This window comes from Camelus ferus, chromosome 2, assembly GCF_009834535.1.
Source record: "Camelus ferus isolate YT-003-E chromosome 2, BCGSAC_Cfer_1.0, whole genome shotgun sequence".
In the NCBI taxonomy this organism is placed as follows: Eukaryota; Metazoa; Chordata; class Mammalia; order Artiodactyla; family Camelidae; genus Camelus; species Camelus ferus.
The window spans coordinates 17,253,660-17,273,803 of record NC_045697.1 but is presented as its reverse complement, the minus strand read 5'-3'; positions in this window follow the sequence as shown (position 1 = coordinate 17,273,803).

Here is a 20,144-nt window from a genome sequence, read left to right as displayed (position 1 = left end):
AGCTAACTCAGACAGACACCAAGTGCTTGCCAGCCCTGGGGCCTTCTTGTTCCCTCAGCTCTGAGCTGGCTGTGTCCATCAGGTCCTCTCTGTCCCTGGAGAGCTCCTCCCTGACCATCCCAGCTAAAGCGGCCGCTCTGGGCCTCTGTTACTGTCCATCTCCACACCAGACCTGTGGCCTCCAGTCCTCCAGGGGGCGCTGGTCACACAGAATATGGGGCAAGAGGTGGCCCCTGAAGCTGTGCTGTGATGCAGTCCTTCCATATCTCCCTTCTTTCTTTCACAGACATTGTCCCAATCTGATGTCACCTCATGCATTTGTTTATCATTTATTGCTTTGATAAACAAAAGCCCAGTCTTTTAATAGAGGAAACTCTTATAACTTTCAGGTTTGTAGTTCTACATCTGAGGGGGGAGATAAACACCATCACACACTGGCTAACAAAATACCCGTGTTCACGTTTGTCTGTCCAGTTCACCAGGCAGGTCAGGGCAGACACGCTCTGGGGTGGCAAAGAGGTGTCAGCTCAGTCTGCCACCTCTGCTCACCTGTGAGAGCTGCATGGAGCCGCATTGCCAAGCCCCACTGGCACCTGAGTCAGAGGTGGGCATCAGTCTGGGTCACAGATCTAAGTGCTGGTGCTATGATGGGACTAGTGGCCCTCCTTAGTGTAGGGGAGAAACAGTGATGTAAGTGAGATTTGAGGAAAAAACAGGAGTTCAAGAGGAAACAGCTTGTCCAAAGACTCAGCGTGGGGAAGGGCCTGGCCTGTGTACAGAAATGAACACATGCTGGGGTGGCCGCAGCACAGAGCATTCCTTTGTGTAATTCATGTTGTCATTTTTACCGTGGTCAGCCACTCTGCTGGCTCTGGGTGCTGTAGGGAGGTGGAGATCCAGAAGGTTCACTGGCCTACTCATGCCACCTGCAGGAAGGACCGTTCTGCCTTCAAAGGCAGGAGCTGAGTTCCAGGTCTGAGGCGGTACTTCTAGAGAAGTTTCCAGTGCGGAGCAGGAGCAAGACAGCTTCTCAGTAAGGGTGAGGGAAGAGGGCAAAGAGTTAAACCCAGAAGCGCCAACCGTAGGATGGACAGTGGATAAACAAGAAGGGACATTTCTGTGTCACCAGCCATATTTCTTTGGAAATCAGAATTGTTTTTTCCAGAAATAACTTCAGTATTCAGCAAGATAAGGTCCAGAGCTATAAAGCAACCCGTGCTGAGAAAATTCCCTGGTGAGTTAGCATTTCTGAGCAGACTGTACAGGCAGCTCTCACAGGCTCTGCCCGTTTCCCCCACATCATTGTTGAGTTTTGGGGGTATCTTAAAAGTTTCAACTGCTAACCAGTTTCCATGGGCCTGTTGTCAGTGGGCAAAAATTAGGTGTGAGAGGGAGAGTTAAACTGATGAACTTGAAAAATAATTTGAAAAAGGCATTGAGGGGGAATGGGCGTCGATGAGCATTTTGGTTTTGGCCAAGGTCACAGAACAGGTGCAAAAGGGCCGCTGAGTCTGTCCCTCAGCCACAGGGTTCCCAAGCCCGGCGTGACCTCAGAGAGCGTGTGTTTCCAAGCTCTTCTCTGAGATGCAGTGCAGTGAGGGTTTGTCATGCAAACATCATTCGTGGCAGCTGATAGAGCCTGAAAACTTTCCCAGAGTCCCCTGGAAGAGAACAGCTTTCCACGGCCTTTTGCATTTGAACTAGTGACCTGGAGGTGAGAAATCCCGTATTCCATTACCGACTGCTTCAGCTCTCCCGGGCACCCTGAGGTAGCCGTGACACCTAGAGTCGTGTGGCATGCTGCACTGGCTTGTGATGAAGAACTACACTGGAATGAAAGTGAGTCTTCCAGGCGAATCCCACAAGGCCAGCTTAGCAATTAACAGCTTGGACTTTCCTGCGAGGGGGGTGCTGCCGGAAGTGTCGTTCTTGCCAAACTGTTCAAAATCCCGAAAGAGGGGTGGTGAGTTCCTAGCAAAGACCCTCTCTGTAGTCTGTTGTTTATGCTTCTCATTAGCTTAAGTGCTTGCTTTGGCTTTCTTTCCTTTTTTGAGGGGTGGGGGAGAGCAGTTCTCATCAGTGCCCTGCGAGGAATTGGAGGGACTCAAGCGAAGATTCAGAGCCACTCGGAGGCCAAAAGGATGTTTTGACAGTGATGGTGAGAATAGCAATCAACAGGTCCTCCTCCCCATCCAGGGTCTTCTGAGGGTGGGAGAAGGCTGTCATTATGGAGGCCAGAGAGGTTTGGTGTCATTTTGTTAATAAAGGCTTTATAAGAACCAGGAGAACACCATCTGGTCCTGGGGCTCTGCCAGGTTGAGGAGACTTTAATAGCTTCTTGAGTTTCAGCAGTAAAAATCGGGCTATCCAGGGAACAGAATGTGTGCTCAGGAATGGGAGGAGTTTGAGCTTCTTTAAAAAGTGAGGGGGTCCTAGGCTTACCTTCTGTGCTGGCACAGGAGAGGGATGGGCTGTGTGGCCAGAGCAGCTGCTCCAGTGATGCAAAAAGGGATAATTTATGGCTGCAGCTTAGCATCCCAGGTGACCCCGTTGTCTGGGATCCGTGAAGCAACAGGAGGAGGAGACGCGTTATGTAAAAGGCTGCCGAATAATCCTTTAGGCAAGAGACCTCATTCATAAACTCAATGCTTGCAGAAGGGAGCATTTAAGGTGAGGGTTGATATGTCCCTTTTGCTGTTGATGGTAATTAGCATTGGTTAAAGAAGATGTCGATTATTTTAGTTTATGAAACTTGTAGGCCAAACCAAAACCCAGTGACCTGTTTCTTGAAGTAAACTGTCAGAGTTGACACTAACCCTCCAGAGAATTGCTTGCCCCCCACACCCCAGAACGAAGGAAGATAATATTTATTCATGGTATTAAAATTTTTAAATTAAGTCATTCAGTAGCTGCCTCTTGAGAAAGAAATAAAAATGTATAGGGACTGGTTAGAAATGCTGCTATAGATGAAGACTATGGAGGCAATTAATATTGAGGAAAAAGTCAATCTAGCAAGGTAAGAAACTGAAATATTTATATAAAAAGTAAAAAAAAAATCCCATTAGCTATTACCCAGGTGGACATATCTCCATGTAATTATGGAGCCCGCTAACAAAAGCAGATTTCTCTCCCCTTGGTTCCATCTCTCAGGCGTTAGTTAGCAGTTCTTTTCATGGGGAAGTAATTTAAATAGATACTGACTGAGTTAAGGGTCTGCTATGTAAATCGTCCTTATTCTATAGGTCAAAAATTTGACTCCCGTGGGGCAAGGGAAACAGGTAGAGAGAAGGCGACTCCAGGTGCCTAGTAGGTATTCTGTGTCCTCACTCAACTGCATTAAAAAAGATGGTACAGGTCTTGTTTGGGAGGACAGCAAAGCGGGGACCTCAGTAGTGCTTAGAGGTTGGCAAAATTCGTCCAAATAAACTGTCCTCTTTGGGCCCCATCACAAGTCAGTGAAACTAAAACAGTAGTCTGACCCACTGGCATTGGTAGGAAGCTCAGAGGTGTGATGACATGCTCAGGATCCGGCAGCCTTGAAGGGACAGTGGGACTAAATCGGAGGCTACTTGTTCTTATTGGCAGAGAAGGAGGGTAGGCTTTCTTCCAGGACAGCCCTCACTAGACCACATTCTGGATGCGTGCTGAACCTAGTTTTCTTTCTGCTGCTGCTCTGGGGCGTCACTCCAGGGAGCTCCATGACCTTGCTGATGGGCACCGCTGTAATGTTATGGTTTCCAGATTTGGTTAGATCTTCAGTACTTGACATCTGCTTGCTTTCACCTGTTAGCCACCTTTGGATTCCCCATGGCCGCCCATTCAGAATAAGCTATTTGTCACCTTATGCAGATTTTGCAGGTGATCTTGCCTCATCTTTCACGAAAGGAAAAAGAATCCATCCTCAGTTGTGGATTCCTTCATTTTCCTTGCATATACCTGAACATTTACCTATGGCAACTCACTCATTCTCCTCTCCTGTTTAAAGTCAACTTCTGCTATGGTCTGAATGTTTGTGTCCCCTCAAAACTCAGGTTGAAATCCTACAACCATGTGATAGTATGAGGATGTGGGGACTTTAGGAGATGATTCAGTCATGAGGGTGGAGCCCTCTTGAATGGGATTAGTGCCCTTGTACTGAAGACCCCAGAGAGCGCCCTTGCTCCTCCTACCACGTGAGGTCACAGTTAGAAGGTTCTGTCTGTGAGCCAGAAAGTGGGCTCTCACCCGACACTGAAACTGCTGGTGACTTGATCTGAAACTTTCCAGACTTCGGAACTGTGTGAGATAAATTTCTGTTGTTTATAAGACACCCAGATCATGGTGCTTTGTTACAGCAGCTGGAACGGACTGACTTGTATGCTAGACTCCCTCACCCCTTCCATCTTCCCCACTACCTTATTCCATTTCTTTCCCCCATTTTTATCTTCAGTGTCTTTCCTCTGGATTGCTCACCTCAGTCTGTGCATGACCTCAGGCGGCTCCACCTCTCTTCTCCCAAATTAACCTTCTCCTGACATTGCCTTCTATTCCCTTGCAATTAATGCCTTCACCCCCAGTTTCTTTGAAGCCATAACAATTCAGCTTTTATCCCAATGCTTTATTAAAATGACTCTTACTAAGGTTACCAATGACCTAATTTTCAAAACTAATGACCTATTTTCAGTCTTCTTCTTTCTTGATCCTTTTAAGCAATTGCTTGAGTTGACAGCTTCCATACTTTGTAACAATTTCCTGCCTTGGCTTGCATTCCCTTCTTTATTCAATATTCACTCATTCAACAAATATTTATTGAATCCTACTGTGTGCTGAAGGCACTCTTTTAGGTTCTGGAGATACAGAAGTGTGTCATATTGTAGTGAAGAAGGCAATAAATAAATACAGAAGTGAATATAGAGTATCATGCTGGATAATAATGAGGCTATGATGATGGCCAGCCTTCCATTGCTGGCCACTGATCTCTCTTCCAATGTCTGTGACGGCCTCTCTGGTTCTTTGCTTCCTCAGTGTGGTGTTCTCATGTCTCTTCTCCTTGTTGCTGTTTCCACATGACCCTCTAGGACAGCCCATCCACCCCAAGGTTTTAATGACCGTATCTCCACTAATTACATCTATATCTCGTATTTCCATCTCCAGACATATCTTTTGAAATTTGGAAGCATCTTTGCATCCATTTACTGGAAATGTCCACTGGGAATGTTCTGTAGTCACCTCACATTTAGCAAGTCCAGACTGACAGCCTCCTGTCACCCTGGCCTGTTCTCTTTCTGTGTTCTCTATCTCAGTTAGTGTCGGCATCATCCCATCAGCCTCTCAGTCCAGAAGCTTTTCTCTTGTTCCTGCTGTAGTAAGTCACTCAGGGTAGTTGATTCTGTGATTCAAAGGCTCCAGAACTTTTGCCCTGCTTTTCATCTTCAGGGTCACTACCTTAGTTCAAACTCGGATCACGTCTCTTTTGGACTCCCACTTCTAGCAGGCTTCCCTAATCCCAGTCCGCCTCTCCCCTGTCTGCCCAGATTATCACCCTAAATATACCTGATTTTGTCAGTTCCCAATTTAAAAACTCCCTGTGGCCTGGAGCAGTGTTTAAAAACCTGTAGGATAAAACTGATGTGTGGCTCCTGAAGTCATTTTATGCGGTTTGCAACAAACATTCAAAAACAGGAAATGGAAACAGAATGAATTTCACATAGAAAAGGTGAGTGTTGTTTTGGAAAACATGTGTTTCAGTTGCAAATCTGGTCAGGAAGCACTCGGTTGTGATGGAAAATGTGTATCGCATTTGGGCAGCACCAGAAAATTAAGAAAAAAAAATGTGGAGGCTTCTAGAGGATAATCTGAATTCTTTTGCTGGGCATAGAAAGCTTCTCTCCATCCCACCTTAGTCTCCCTCTGTAGGTTCTTACACAGGGCCCATTGCGAGAAGATTGTCCTCAAGTCACATGTAAGAAAAAAACCTCACTATGGCGAGCAGGTCCGGTTCCGTCGACACCACGCCTTTGCCCACTCTGTCTCTGTGCTGCTCCCTGTCCCACAGGCAAACCACTCCTTGTTTGTTTTATGTCTTAGCTTCTGTGTCACCTCCCCACCGCATGACTGTGGGCTCCCTTCCTCCGTGGGACCATCCCCAAGCATCCAGACCTTCCAGGGTGGCCCAGGTCTCGTTGGAATGTGATTTACCTGTTGATGTGTCCTGTTTCCCTTGCGAGGCCCTGTAGAGGCTGCATGTCAGGTCAATTCATCTTTGTATCTTTGGTACCTGGCCCGGGGCCTGGTACACAAAAGAGCTCCGGAGATGGGGAAACGCATGTGTTGACTGGTTTTACAGCAGTTATAAATATGTGTGTGTGTGTGTGTGTGTGTGTCTGTGTATGCACAGCTGCCTTTCAAGTTCTTTGACTACTTTTATATATTTACCACCTCTGCCCAGTGCCCCCGAGGCCAGACCTGATCACAGATCTACTGTGCCTCTGTTCCAGGCTCAGTAGATGGAGATCTGCAGGGAAATTCCACATGCATTTTGTCAGGTCCAGCAGCAGTGTGACACTTGTCTCTGCCCTTGTGTTGGGTCTCTCTTCACTTATGAGATCAGTGTCTGATGGTGTTGGGTCCAATGTCAGTTTTGCTTGGATCTCACAAAGCCTGGATTACCCCATGGCCTGAGGCTCTAAAAATAAGGCATTTGTATAGGTAATGATAAGGAAGATACACCTTCATCTTTCAGCCCTGGAATGAATTTGGCTCACCACCACCACAGGATAGAGTGGGGGGAGATGTCGGTCTGACATGAAGTTTGTCTTTTTCCTGTTACATTATTTTACTTCTCAACAACTTACGAGTTTTTTGTTTGTTTGTTTGTTTTATGAGGGGAGGTAATTAGGTTTATTTATTTATTTATATTTGGAGGAGGTACTGGGGATTGAACCCAGGACCTCGTGCATGCTAGGTATGTGCTCTACCACTTGAGCTACACCCACCCCTCTATTTATGAATATTTTTGTATTCATTTTAGAACTTGGGGCAGCCACCTCCTTGCAGCATGACTAGACAGTGTCCCAGAGTGTCCTTTATCTGGAGAGAATGCTTGGCCCTGGAACTGGACACACATCCGTCTTCGCCTTTACAACCTAGTCACTTGGGTGACTTTGGACAAATTCTTTATAGTTTGTGGGTTTCGGTTTCACCCTGTGTTGAGTAAGGATGTAATACTTCCCTTCTGTTTTTTTGTTTTTTTTTTTTTTTTTTTTAAGATTACATAGGTTAAGCTGTGTTGGAGCCTGTGGCAAACTCACCAGATGTAGGCTTTTGAGGGCAAAGAGAAAGAACAGACAGTAGAACAAGAGAAGGGGAATGGGACACAGTGAGAGGGACAGAAAGAAGAAAACGGAAGAAGCGGGGACCCACGTGGGATGGGAAAGACTGGGTGCATCTCTCGGCTCTCTTGCTGCCACCTGTGTGCTTTGCGCTCCACCAGCACGGGTTGAGGCCCTTCTGTGTGCTCACACCTGTGCTGGGAATGCTTGTGAGTCGGCAGACACCTGTTCTAAACTTCTAGACCTGGGTTTCCCAACCTCAGCACTGTTGACATTTGGGGCTGGATAATTCTTTGTGTTGTGTGTGTGTGTGTGTGGCTTTTCCGTGTGTTTCTTGGCCTTTACACACTAGATGCCAGGAATCACCACCCGCCGGTTCCCCCAGCTATGACAACCCAGAACGTCTCCAGACTGTCCCCTGGGGTAGCAAAATCACGCCTGTTGAGAACCACTGTCCTAGACAGGTATTTGCCCGGCTGCCTACAGCATGCTCAGCTGCGAGGCAGCTCTGGCTATGTTGGGCAGACCACCCCTGGCATTGGAGACCCCAGGCTGTGCGTCTGGAAAGATGAAACCAATAAAGCTTCCAAAGAAAGTTGGCTGTCAGCTTCTTCAGTAGTGACCCTACCAGAAATCAGCTAAGTGAGATTGTTTCCAGAGAGGCAAGTAGAGACTGAGGGCGCTAGTAGTAAGGAAACTTGGAACTGTCTCTTGGCTGTACGGCACAAGCTTGTGATGCAGGGGTGATGCAGGGGTGAGAGCAGTGCCCCAGGGGAGCCGATGTCCACTCTGGATGAACAAGCTCTTTGGGGAAAAGAAGAAGAGGAGGGAAGCTGGGGTCACTGTTTTCCTACTTTTGTTTTTTAAACAACTGAATAATTAAAAAAAAAAACCAAACAAACCTTGATGTTACTAGTTTAATTTCATCTGTTTTCTAGGAAGTGCCCAATTTTCTGTACTCAACCCACTACTGCTTTGCCAAGAAATAACCACTGGTAATTCTTGATAAAGCAGTGGAAGTCTTTTCTCGAGTCTTGGGATGAAACACCCGAGAATGCTTTAGATCCGGCACAGCTCCCAGACTGTACCCTTTCTTCCGCGGTGGCCAGAGACACATTTGCAAAGATTATGTGATGTTAAGAAAAAAATGTTGAGCAGAAATATTACAAAGAAGAAAATAGATGCAACATTCCATGCACGTTAAAAAATTTTTTTTTAAATGTGCGCCATCCCCTAATTTACAGGAGGAGGGAAGAAATACAAATAGATTTGTGATGAAGGCATTTGAAAATTGTGAGAAATGAACCTCAATGCAGGAACCAGGCCTGCCGTACAAAGCAGTTAATTCTCAGAGCCATTTCCTTGCTTCCTCCCTGTGTAACAGGTCATTTGCTTTACCTGGGCCTTACTGTTTTGACCTGCAGAATGGAAATATCGATATTATACCATTTTGCAGAGGTGATGAATATGTTAACTAAGATCCTTGCAGCTTTCCTGACAGCTGAGCTTAAAAAGGTCAAAATGTTCTCCCCAGGTCTTCGTGTTATAAAAACATTCACCTGCATTACAGGAAAGCTGCTTCCTGTATGTGTTTTTGATGACATTGCCCTGGGTATTTATCTTTTCAGCATAGCACTGTTACCCTAAGGTACCTATTTTTCAGATCATTATAAGACTCCTGGTGTGATAACGCTGGGGAGGGAAAAATCAACGCACGGGAGTCAGCCTGGGAAGAGTCTGAGCGTTAACGGCAGGGTCGTGCTGCTGATTTCTGAGCGACACATCTGCAGTGAACACTGGACCATACTTAAGCCCTAATGTGTGGTTTTAAGGTCACTGCCGGTTATTATCTGACCAGTAATGACCGCAGAAGTATACATTATTGCTGTTAGGAGCCATTTTTGTACTATTTTCAGTTTTCTTTTTTATTGAGTAGCTGCTGAAACCCCCAGAGTTTCCAAGTTGGATTACAGTAGCTGAAATTCTCAGTCATTTCACTGGGTTTTGTTTTGAGGAGAAGCTGGTATATAGCTACTGTTTTTGTTCTTACGCTGTTAAGGGGATTGAAGTTTATTTGAAACGTTCCTATTATTTTGAATTGGCACTTGGGACTTCTCATTCTATGAAGTCCTTTTTCCTCCTCCTTTAAGTTAGGGATTAAGGTTGGAGGAGGGGTTGGATTTATTTTCTTGCTCTTTCTGAATAATTAGCCGTGATGAATCCGAAATAACCACAATGTCAATATTATATATTCTGGAATGCTATAGCATTATTATGAGGGGCTATACTTCTCTATGAGAAGGAGTAAGAATGGAGTCGAAAGTCAACGGGCTGTGTTTCCCCCGAGTGGTAATTTTAAATAGTATTTATGATTGTTTGTGTTGTGATCTTACTGAGAAAACAGTCATTCTGGAGTTTGAACCAGTGAGATCTTTATTTTTCCAATGCTTAAACATTCCTTTTTGAAATACTTGCTGTTAGAGGAAACACCACAGAGTGGCTTTTCTGCATGTAAAAGCTCGTTATTTTGTGGTTAGCCTCAGTCAACGTTCATTTTCTGTGGAGGTTCAAATAATTATTCAGAAAGTAATACAAGGGGAAGGAATCGGCAGCTCGGCACCATGACAATTTGATCCCAGATGTGAGTTCTCTCCCTGAAAATGCGCAAGTGATGTGAAAGATTTTATTCAGCCGAACAGTTGGATGTAGAGGTCTTAATAATAAAACCTCATTTTGACAGCTTTTACTGTTGGACAGCAGGCTTCATTATATTTGCCATGTTGATTTATTATTTTTAACTTCTCTTACATATGTATGCATGCTATGCAGCAGTTTCATCTGTATCTTTTTTCCCCCATCGCTATGTGGCCTTAGGAAGGGTTATATTAACATTTTTAATGGGAAATTTTATGTAGGAATAAGGAACAACAAACTAACATTAATTATTATACTTGTCTAAAGTAGAGAAGAATCTCCACTATATATCTTTGTCTATTTATGTAACTGTCTAATGGTGGATAAATTATACCCTAGTTGCTGCAGTAAATTAAAAAATAATAATAATCCGAGCTAGAAAAGCAGTTTTATAAATCTCTGGTTCTACAGAAATATTTCAGGCGATGATGAAGTTTCCCCAGGACTTTGTTATTATGTCATGTACAAACCTTTGCTAATGGGTGTCATTGTGGTCCAGTTATTGAGACAATAATTATGGTCTGTGATCTTTTAAGGTATCATTTATAATCTTAACCATCGTAGTTTTTTCTTCCGTAAGGGAAATCAGATGGATGGGAAGTTACGCTCCCCAGGATTCTTTGCTAAACTGGAGCATTTTTGAGTGTTGGGATGATGACAGAAGATCTCTTTTATGCTCTTAAATACCTAATCCCAAGAAGGTTTAAATCAATGTGTTAATTGGTAAGTGATACTGTAATTATATGCATAATCAGGGAAATTTTGAATCCAGATTATTTACTTGCTCTCAGGAAATTAATCGGCAGAGGTCATGTATTAGATTGCTTGTCTATGAAGTGGAACCCCTGTAGCTACAGAGTGCCGGCTGGCTCTGCCCTCCGCGAAGCATTCTTCTAGATGCTCCCAGCAGGTGTCACCGGCACAGGGCCTCGAGTGCTTATTGATCCAGATTCAAACAGTTCATTAATCTAAGCGCACATTATATAGATTTTTCAATGTAATTTTGAAAGGGTTGAAAAACTATATTGAATGATGAGAGATGATACTCAAATTATGCTTTTTATAGCACTTATTCCTTGGGATTGTGGCATTCTAACTGGGGTGGGCACTGTAACACGTGGCATATAGTTCCCTCTGGATTGAACATTTCTTCCATTTCCCTGTTACTAGGTGGTTACTTAAACAGTTTGTCCAGCCAGCACTCCTCTTTCATAGATTTTTTCCCCCTCCCTTTCCTATTTGGCATAATCAGTGAGTCTCCACCCAAAATACCCAAATAAAAATGCCAGCTATAGATGGGTAAAGGCTAAAAAAAAAAAGGTCACATAGAAAACAAAACATTTTTCAGGATGTTTTTTGTCTTTTTCATGAATGCAAGAAAACTCTCCTTGAAGTTTTTCGTTTCTGCCAAAGATCTCTACTTCTATACATATACCAGATAGTTCCAAATAATATATTATTATGTTCTGAAATAAAGTGACTCTAAGATCTGGGGAGGATACTAAAAATAATCATTGTATCTATTTCAATCCCCACCATCGCTGCCCTGTTTTGTGCATCTCTAGTTGAGCCAAGGTAACATTCCATTTGAACAAGCTTGACTTGCAGGCAGAGTTGGGTTGTGTTTAAATTTTCTTTGGCCTGTTGCATGTTTGCAGTTCTTTTAATTTGGGATCATGATTCTACCGCCTCTGTTAGAACTGAGGCTGGGAGAGGTAACTAAATATCTTATTCAGACTAATGTGTAAATGACTGATACTGGCTTATTTTCTAAGAGAAAAAGGAGCAGCAAAGGCTGATGATAAGAACTGGGCAGGGAGAGAAAGTGTAGAGAAAGGGAAAGGCTAGAGGTCCTTGATCCACTGCTCCCTCAACATGACTCATTGTGTATCTTGCCTTGATAGCCATAACTTGTTAACCAAGCTGGGTTACAAACAGAATGTTTCTTTGGTTAGCACAGAAATATTTCCTTAGTTTTGTTTTATTCTGCTAGCTTAGTAGAAACTTGTGGTCATGATCTCCTTGGATCTCTTGGAACAGCTTTGAGGGTTTCATCCCTTCTTTTAGCCAAGACTTAACAAGCCTTAGCATGTGTTAGGCACTGGAGAAAGCAAGTCAAACAGAGGCCTTGATTTAGAGGCAACTAGGTCACCGACTCGTCACCAGGTCCACAGTTATGGCAAGCTGGTGACTACTGGACTTTCATGAACCACCAGAGTCAATAGATATTCAGAGGGAAGGGCAACAGATGTTTTCTGGGCCAGCATGGAAAGGTTTATCGAGGAGATGACATTGAACTGGAATTCAAATATCTGTCTGTCTGTCTGTCTGTCTATCTGTGTGATGTTTTCCAAGGCTGGGAAACTTTCTAGAAAAGTTCAATGTCTGTAACGGCACAGTAGGGGCTGTGTTTTAATTTTATTTTAAACCTGAGGTATCTATGAGTTCTCATCTTAGTGAATTGGCTTGAGATGCTGCAATACTGCTGACCTGTCAGATCAGAATGCGATCATGCTTAAGGATGCTTAACTAGTGGGGTGCAATTATGCTTACTCAGACGTTTGCAGCTGATTAAAGCTTTATTTCCAGAGCCTACCCATTGTTTCAGAAGTAATTTGTGCATGATTATGGAAGTTACTGTGTTACCTATTTATGCTAACTTTAACATATTCTGTACTAAACTAGTTGAGTTGTTGAATTATTAAAAAGGATTTGCCTTATATGGTCATAGTTCCCTATAAGAACAGATGGCTTTTTTTTCCTTTTTGTATTTTTTAAGGAGAACTTGATAAAAGGCATATTGGTATATTTCATTTACCAAGTTCACGGTGTAGGTGAGTCTGAGTTAATAAGGGAAGGCTTACTGGAAGAAGCAGATATTATTCTGAATCTTCGTGTGAGAATGAAAGATGGAAAGTCTTGGCAGATGCAGGCATGAGAAGGAGGTTAATAAAAAGAATCTGAAATGGGAAATGGGGGACCATGCTGGCTTTAGGCTGTATTGTGTCATATATTCAACCTGTCCAAAAATATCTCTGTCATGGGGACTTCCAAAGTTCTATCTTTTCCTTTCACTCTCTCAGATGAGTGATAATTTAGGTCAAGGGTCAGTAAACTTTTTTTGGAGAAAGGGCCAGAGAATAAATATTTTAAGCCTTGTGAGTCATCTGGTCTCTTTTGCAGCTCCTCAACTCTGCTGTTGTTGTATGAAAGCAGCTATAGGCAATACATAATTGAATGGTGGCAACTGTGTCCCAATAAAACTTTATTTATAAAAATGAGCAGTGGGCCAAATTTGGCCTGTGGCCTTTATGTCATTGTTTCCCAAATGTCAGTCCTTTTGGTGCCACTGTCATGATGTTGCTTAATCTGAGTAGCAACTGCACTATTGTTTATTTACTTTTCTTCCTTATATTGATTTACCTTAAAAAAAAAAACCCAAAACACCTAATTTTTAAAGGAACTGTATATCACTACCATAAATGGGAAAGCAGTAGCATGTATTTTTTGGGGTTTTTTTGGGAGAGGGAGGTAATTAGGTTTGTTTGTTTGTTTGTTTGTTTATTTTAATGGAGGTACTGGGCTTTGAACCCAGGACCTTGTGCATGCTAAGCATGTGCTCTGCCGCTGAGCTCTACCCTCCCCTCTCAGTATGTGTTATTAATAAGGGACCACCAAAAAATAAGTACAAGGAAAATGAAACAATAACAAAAGAATTCAGTCATGTCCTACTAATTGTGTGCACACCAAGTTTTGGGCACTATTGACTAAGGCTGTTGTCAGTAACAAGTAAGACAGCTTAACATTAGTCTCTCTGATTTGATGACTGTTCACTTAGGTGTCTTAAAAGGATGTACACAGGTGGGCTTCATTGTGGAGGCAGTGGCTGAGGGGCAGCTGGGAAAAAGATGGTTGTATTGAAGACCAAGTCACCATGTGACACCCCAAGAGGGCTTCTAAGCTGCGGCTTTTGGATCAAATACAGAACACCCATTAAATTTGACCTTAAGGTAAACAACACAACTTTTTTAGTATAAGTATGTCCTATGCAATATTGGGGACATATTGATGCTAAAATTTATTTGTTGTTTATCTGAAATTCAAATTTAACTGGGTGTCTCACCTTGTGTGTGTGTGTGTGTGTGTGTGTGTGTTTGTGCTAAGTCTGGCAACCCTATCCTGGTCCAACAGCAAGGGGCCAGTACAAGGCCATGTGAGTGGTGGGGTAGAGGGGATGCTGGTTGGTGCAGAAAGGATGCAGGAGAGCAGTACCGTGTCCTGCTTAGATTTTGGTCTGCAGTAGGTCTCAGCAGGGGACAAGTGAGTAAGTTGGCCTGACCAGGAGGTGTGGGCCAGAAATTAAAGCAAGTTCTTGTGACTTGGAGTCCCAGCCAGCGGTTTTTCTAAAAATACATTTATTGTGGTATGGTTCCTGTACAGTAAACTACACATATTTCAAATGTACAATTTGATGAATTTTGGTAGGTGTCTACACCAATGAAACCACTACCACAGTCAACATAGCTAACATTTCCATCACTCCCCAAGAGGTGCAATTTTTGAATTCCTAATTTATCCTTTCCCACTCCCTTTACCCACTGGTAACCATAAGCATGTTCTGTATGTTTGGGAGTCTATTTCTGTTTTGTAGATAAGTTCATTTGTGTCTTTTTTTTTTTTTTTAAGATTCCACATGTAAAGTGCTATTGTATGGCATTTTTCTTTCTTTTTCTGGCTTACTTCATTTAGAATGACAATCTCCAGGTTCATCCATGTTGCTGCAAATGCCAGCCAGCAGTTTTTACATGATCTATTTCTGCACCAGAAAACCACTGGCGGGTTATAAAGAGGAGCATTGGTGATAGGACAGAAAATAATCTTTTGGAGAACTTTACTGTTAGCTTATATATGTAGCTCTGTCATGTCTTCGATGCTCGGGAAGAATAATCAAAGGAGAATTTAGAACTGTCCTCAGATTGTCAGTTTTTCATCTAAAAATGTTAATGTACAATTAAACTTTTAATTAAAAAAAGCATATCCCATCAAAAACTATTTTTAATATGGAATATTTAGCGGCACCACACACATTCTGTTCTGAACTCCACCAGACTATTAACCAGAATAATTTGGGTTTAAAAATGAACTGAATTAGGTTGCATACCCCCAGGTTAAGACCCAAACAAATTTTATTAGTTAAACTGCCATCTTTACAATGTGCAGGCGTGTTTTTGGTCATTCTATGCAGGATAAAGTTGCAATTCAGTTGTCAGGTCCTGATGGCATCAGAATTGTCAGCAGGCAACAGAGTCATTTGTGGAAAAGAGAAAAGAGGAATCTCATTACAGGTCTTTAGAGACCTATTTTTCATCTTCCTTTTTGTTTGAAAAAGATTTTTATGTATATAATTGCAGGCCTTGAAGGCTTTAAAGGCCACAAAGATGCCTGGATTTAGACTAAATATTGGTGCAAGTTTGTGAGTTTGTATGAGGATGCATTTGGACATGAAAATCTAATGCTAGCAGGACTTTTCTGCCCTTCTCTTGTCTCTTCCCAGTGATTTGGATGTGATTATAATCAGGAAATAATGAGTACGATAGAACCCTGGTGATTCCTAATTTTAGCCATCATGTGTAGCAGCCACTTTTGTTTCTCTTTGAAAAAGACGGAAGTTGCTTTTTCACACTGATGAGAATGAGTGCACGCCTGGCTCACCTGGCCACTAGGTGGCGCTGCAGCCACAAGGAAGTGTGGTCACAGTTACATAGTTTGGCTGTGGCATTAAGGAAGTTCTCCGAGGCTGGAACTGGGAGAGAATAGCCTTGGCTTCTCTGGAATAGGGCTCTTTGGATTCTCCTGCATCCTTTGTGTATCTAGGATGCTGCTGAAATGGGAGAGGATTTTTTGATTAGGATGCATTGTTTCCTGTGTTTGTGCTGTATGTAACACATACACCCGTATGTATGCAGTTGAAGATTTGTTAGAGATTGGTGTTGGGGAGTAGGAAGTGGAGGGAAATATCACACTTCCATGGTTTCTAAGCAGGATGGTCCGTTGCACTGAGTACAGATGGTTCCTGACCGATGGCCTCTGAGTGACGAGGAATGCCCTTTTCTTTGGTGTTTATCTGCTCTAGGGGGCTGTGGAAAGTGTTCCCTTAGTAGAGACGACCCAACTTCTGGACAATGGTAAGTCTCACAGCATCTCTTTTTATACCAGCCTCCTCTTTTAGCTCTTTTCTCTCTGTTTTTAACCACTAGGGAAAAGAAATCATTGTCCAAAAGAATATATTTTTTTTTGTTTTTCCTTTTCCAACAGAAGCCAAGTATTTGAAATCTCGACACCCCACTATTACCCCAGAGAAGAAAGAAACCGAGGAAGAGTCTAGTAGGAGTGTCAAAGAGTGAAAAGTGAATAACACAACCCAAGTTGCTCTCTAAATATAAGAATTCTGGCAAAAGAAAGAATTGGCAAAACTATTTCTTAAATAGCAAAAGATGTGGTATTGATCAGAATTGTTAAAAGTGCCTGGTGAAATAAAATTTGCTATCGAACGACTTGAAGAAAAATTTGCTCAGGGTATATTGGCAATTAAAGCAGCAAATGTTGGGATTCATAATGAAATGATAATAGCTATGTTTACTGAGCTAGTAAGTGCCAGGTCTTGTGTCAGACGCCTTTGTATAATTGTTTAATTTTTAGAATGGGTTTTTGAAATGGATATTATCACCCTTCTTTGGCAACATAAAGAAATGGTGGTGTGGATAGATTAAGTACCTAGCCTCAGTTCTAACGCTTTTAAGAGCTCTAATTAGAATTAGGTCTGTTGGGCTCCAGCACTGTGTCTTGGTGCTTAGGGGATCGCTTGATAATGGAGCGTAAAGTTGGAGAGAATGTCCAGCTCACTTCCCATTGCATTGTTTAATATACTGTAGACATCTTTATGTGTCAATACATTATTTCTATATCATAACTTTTAATGGCTACAAAGTGATCTGCTAGATGAACAGACCATAATTTATTTAACCAGTCCCTTATTGTTGGACCTTTGGGTTGTTTCCAGAATTTTACTATAATAAAACAATACTACAATGAACACCCTTGATGATATATCTTTGTGCAATTGATCCTGACCCATCATTTTGTAGATGAATCTACGGAGACCCTGAGAGGTTATGTAATTTATCCGAGAGGCAGAACTTGGACCAGATTTCAGGGCTGTTAGGTCCCAAATGAGCTCTTTTCCTGTTACGTCAGTGGAGGCCACTGACCTTGTCTGATGGCTGTGGCTACTCACTTCTACAGAAAGAGAGGAATTTGTGGACTGTGTTGGGGCCATCCAGCAGCAGAGCTAAGTCACCCCCCGGAAAAAGAAAGTCAAACTGAAGACAGATCAAGTTATTTTACTGTTTTAACACTATTAGTAGGATTCTTTCTTTAAATCCTTTCTTCTTTTTCTTCTATGACGTTGTATATTTCCTTAGTTTCTTTCATTCTCTGATCTCCTCCCTACCTCCTTCCTCCGTCTTCTACCCATTGTCGATATTACTCGAGTTTGCATCTTCACATTTCTTTTCTCCCTACTATTTCCCTGTTTTAATAGCTTCATCTACCACTTCCAGACAAATCCCACCTCCCCCCTGCCCTCCCCCTCCCCCTTTTGAAACTCCACCTGTGATGTCTCTGTGACAGGCAGGTTCTGTGCTTCCCACCGACGGTTAGCACTTAGGGTTCCTGGAACCAGCACTGTTAAGGAGAGCCACTCGCTTCCTCAGGCTGGAACCTTGACCACCCGATTCCTCCCTGCCTTTATCTAATTTCCCACATCTTGCCGAGCCCAGGCAGTTCTGTTTCTAGCATTTGGCCTCCCTCTGCATTCCTGCTACCTCTGCCCTAATTCAGACGCTCATTGTCTCCTGCCCGGACTGTGGCCGCAGCCTCTCCCTTTGTCCCACTGCCTCTCTTCTCTCCCTGGCCAGTTCCTCTTGCCTGAGCTTGGTGAATTAATCTACCGAGGTCCCTGCTCTGACCCACATTCTCTACTGAACAGATTCCAAGATTATTAACCTGGCCTTCAAGACTTTTTGTAATTTGACCCTAAACTACCTTCCTAGCCTCACCTACCCTCTTTCTCTAGCGTAGACATTGAGTTTCAGTCCAAATAGACCTCTTGTTAACATACACAGCTTATACCTGGCTCTGAGCCTTGATCAGGTGAGTTCCCCATTGGCCTTTATAAAAATTTTTTTTTCCTGTTTTACTGTGATAAAATTGGCATATGACATTGTATTTGTTATATACATGTCACATATATATAAGGTATACAGCATAGTGATTTGATGTATGTATATGTTGCAAAATGGTTACCACATAAGTTTAATTATATCCATCATTTCACATATAATTTTTTTCCTTTTTATAGTCTTTTTTTATTATAGGTTACTACAAGATATTGAATATAGTTCCCTGTGCTATACAGTAGAAACTTGTTGTTCATCTGTTTTATATATAGTAGTTAATTTCTGCAAATCTCGAACTCCCGTTGGCCTTTTGAGAGCTTAAAACATGAATGCCACCTCTTCCATGAAACCTTCCCTGATTGCTTAAGCCAAAGGTGATCTTGTCCTTCTTTGGTTAACCACAACTCTTTGTGGACAGTCTTAAAGCATCTTGCTTGCATGTTAAGTCCCACTGAGATTTTCAGCTCCTTATGGGTAGGAACATATATCTTAAATCCCTGTAAGCCCTTTCTCAAACCCTTTTCCTATAAAATAAGTATCACCCCCGTATTAGGCTCTCAGAAGGCATTTGTTGAGTAAATAAAAGAACTTGGGATTTAATAAATTTTACATAAATTTATCAGAAATATAACCACAGTGTAAAGCAGATTTTAAAGGCTCACTGTTCTTAAAGCAAAACAAATTTTATATGTACTCATAATAGCTGCTGCTTATCAAATCTTCTTGTTCAATGTTCTGACAACACATATGAATGAGACTGAATTATAGCCGGTCAGAATTTCAGTAGAGTTGTATGGAAAGATACACTTTTGTAAGTGAGAACCTTTTTTCTCTGTGCCTGAAATATTTTCTGCCCCATTCCCTCTAGCACAAAGATCATAGGACTGGAGTAAGAACATTTGACTTCTGTTGCTTATAAACTGTGTGACTCTGGGCAACTTTTCTCATTTGTAACATTATGATGCCTATTATATTGCTTAAGAATTGCATTTAGCTGTAGGTAACAGACATTTGATATGGTAGCTTGAAAAACAAATTTATTTTTCTTCCTTGTAGATAAAGTTTATATCGATAGTCCACCATGCTACAGCTGTCATTGACCCCAGATTCTACTCTGTTTTCCCTGTTGGTGTGTGGTTTTCTACTTCAAGGTAGCCTCACAGACCAAAATGACTGCTTGAGCTCCAGCTGTCATGTCAACATTCCCAGCAAGAAGAAGGAAGGGCCCAAGGCCACGTCCTCCTAGCTGAGTAAGCTCCCTTTAAATAGCTTAAAAGAATTTTTCCGGAAGTTACACCCAACAACTTTGGCTTAAAGCTGATGGAGTGCTTTTTAGCTGCAGGTGCATATTTGAAATACATGAGGGCTTTAAAAAAGTGCCTATGCTTGGGCCTCACTGCAAACGAATTAAATCAGAATCTCCATGGTTAGGGTCAGGACTCAGTATTTAAAAATAATCCCAGGTGATCCAGTTGCAGAGCTGAGGCTGAGAATCACTGATCACTCTGGCAAGGGTGACTATATAATTGACAATCCACATGGCGACTCTGGAGAGTGAAAGAGGGACCACTGGCTTAAACCAAACCTGTCTTGGGCAAACCCAGAGGTACAGTGACCCAAATTAAAGTTTATCCTATCTGTCAGGTGTCTAGGCATGAAGTCTGCTACTGATCTGGGAGAGAAGAGAGAAGGGGAGGAGAGATACTGCTTAAAGGTGCTCAGGGTTCCCCTCTGGTCCTACTCAAGCTTTTGGGCAGGAGTCAGTGAGACAAATGTTGTACAATGAAATCTCTTTGTAAGATGCATCGTTTCAAAGATGTGTTTACAAATAAAATTACCATAATTTAGTAGAAATAAGTACCTTTGACTGCCAGAAGGGACACGGTTTGGATTCACTAGGTGT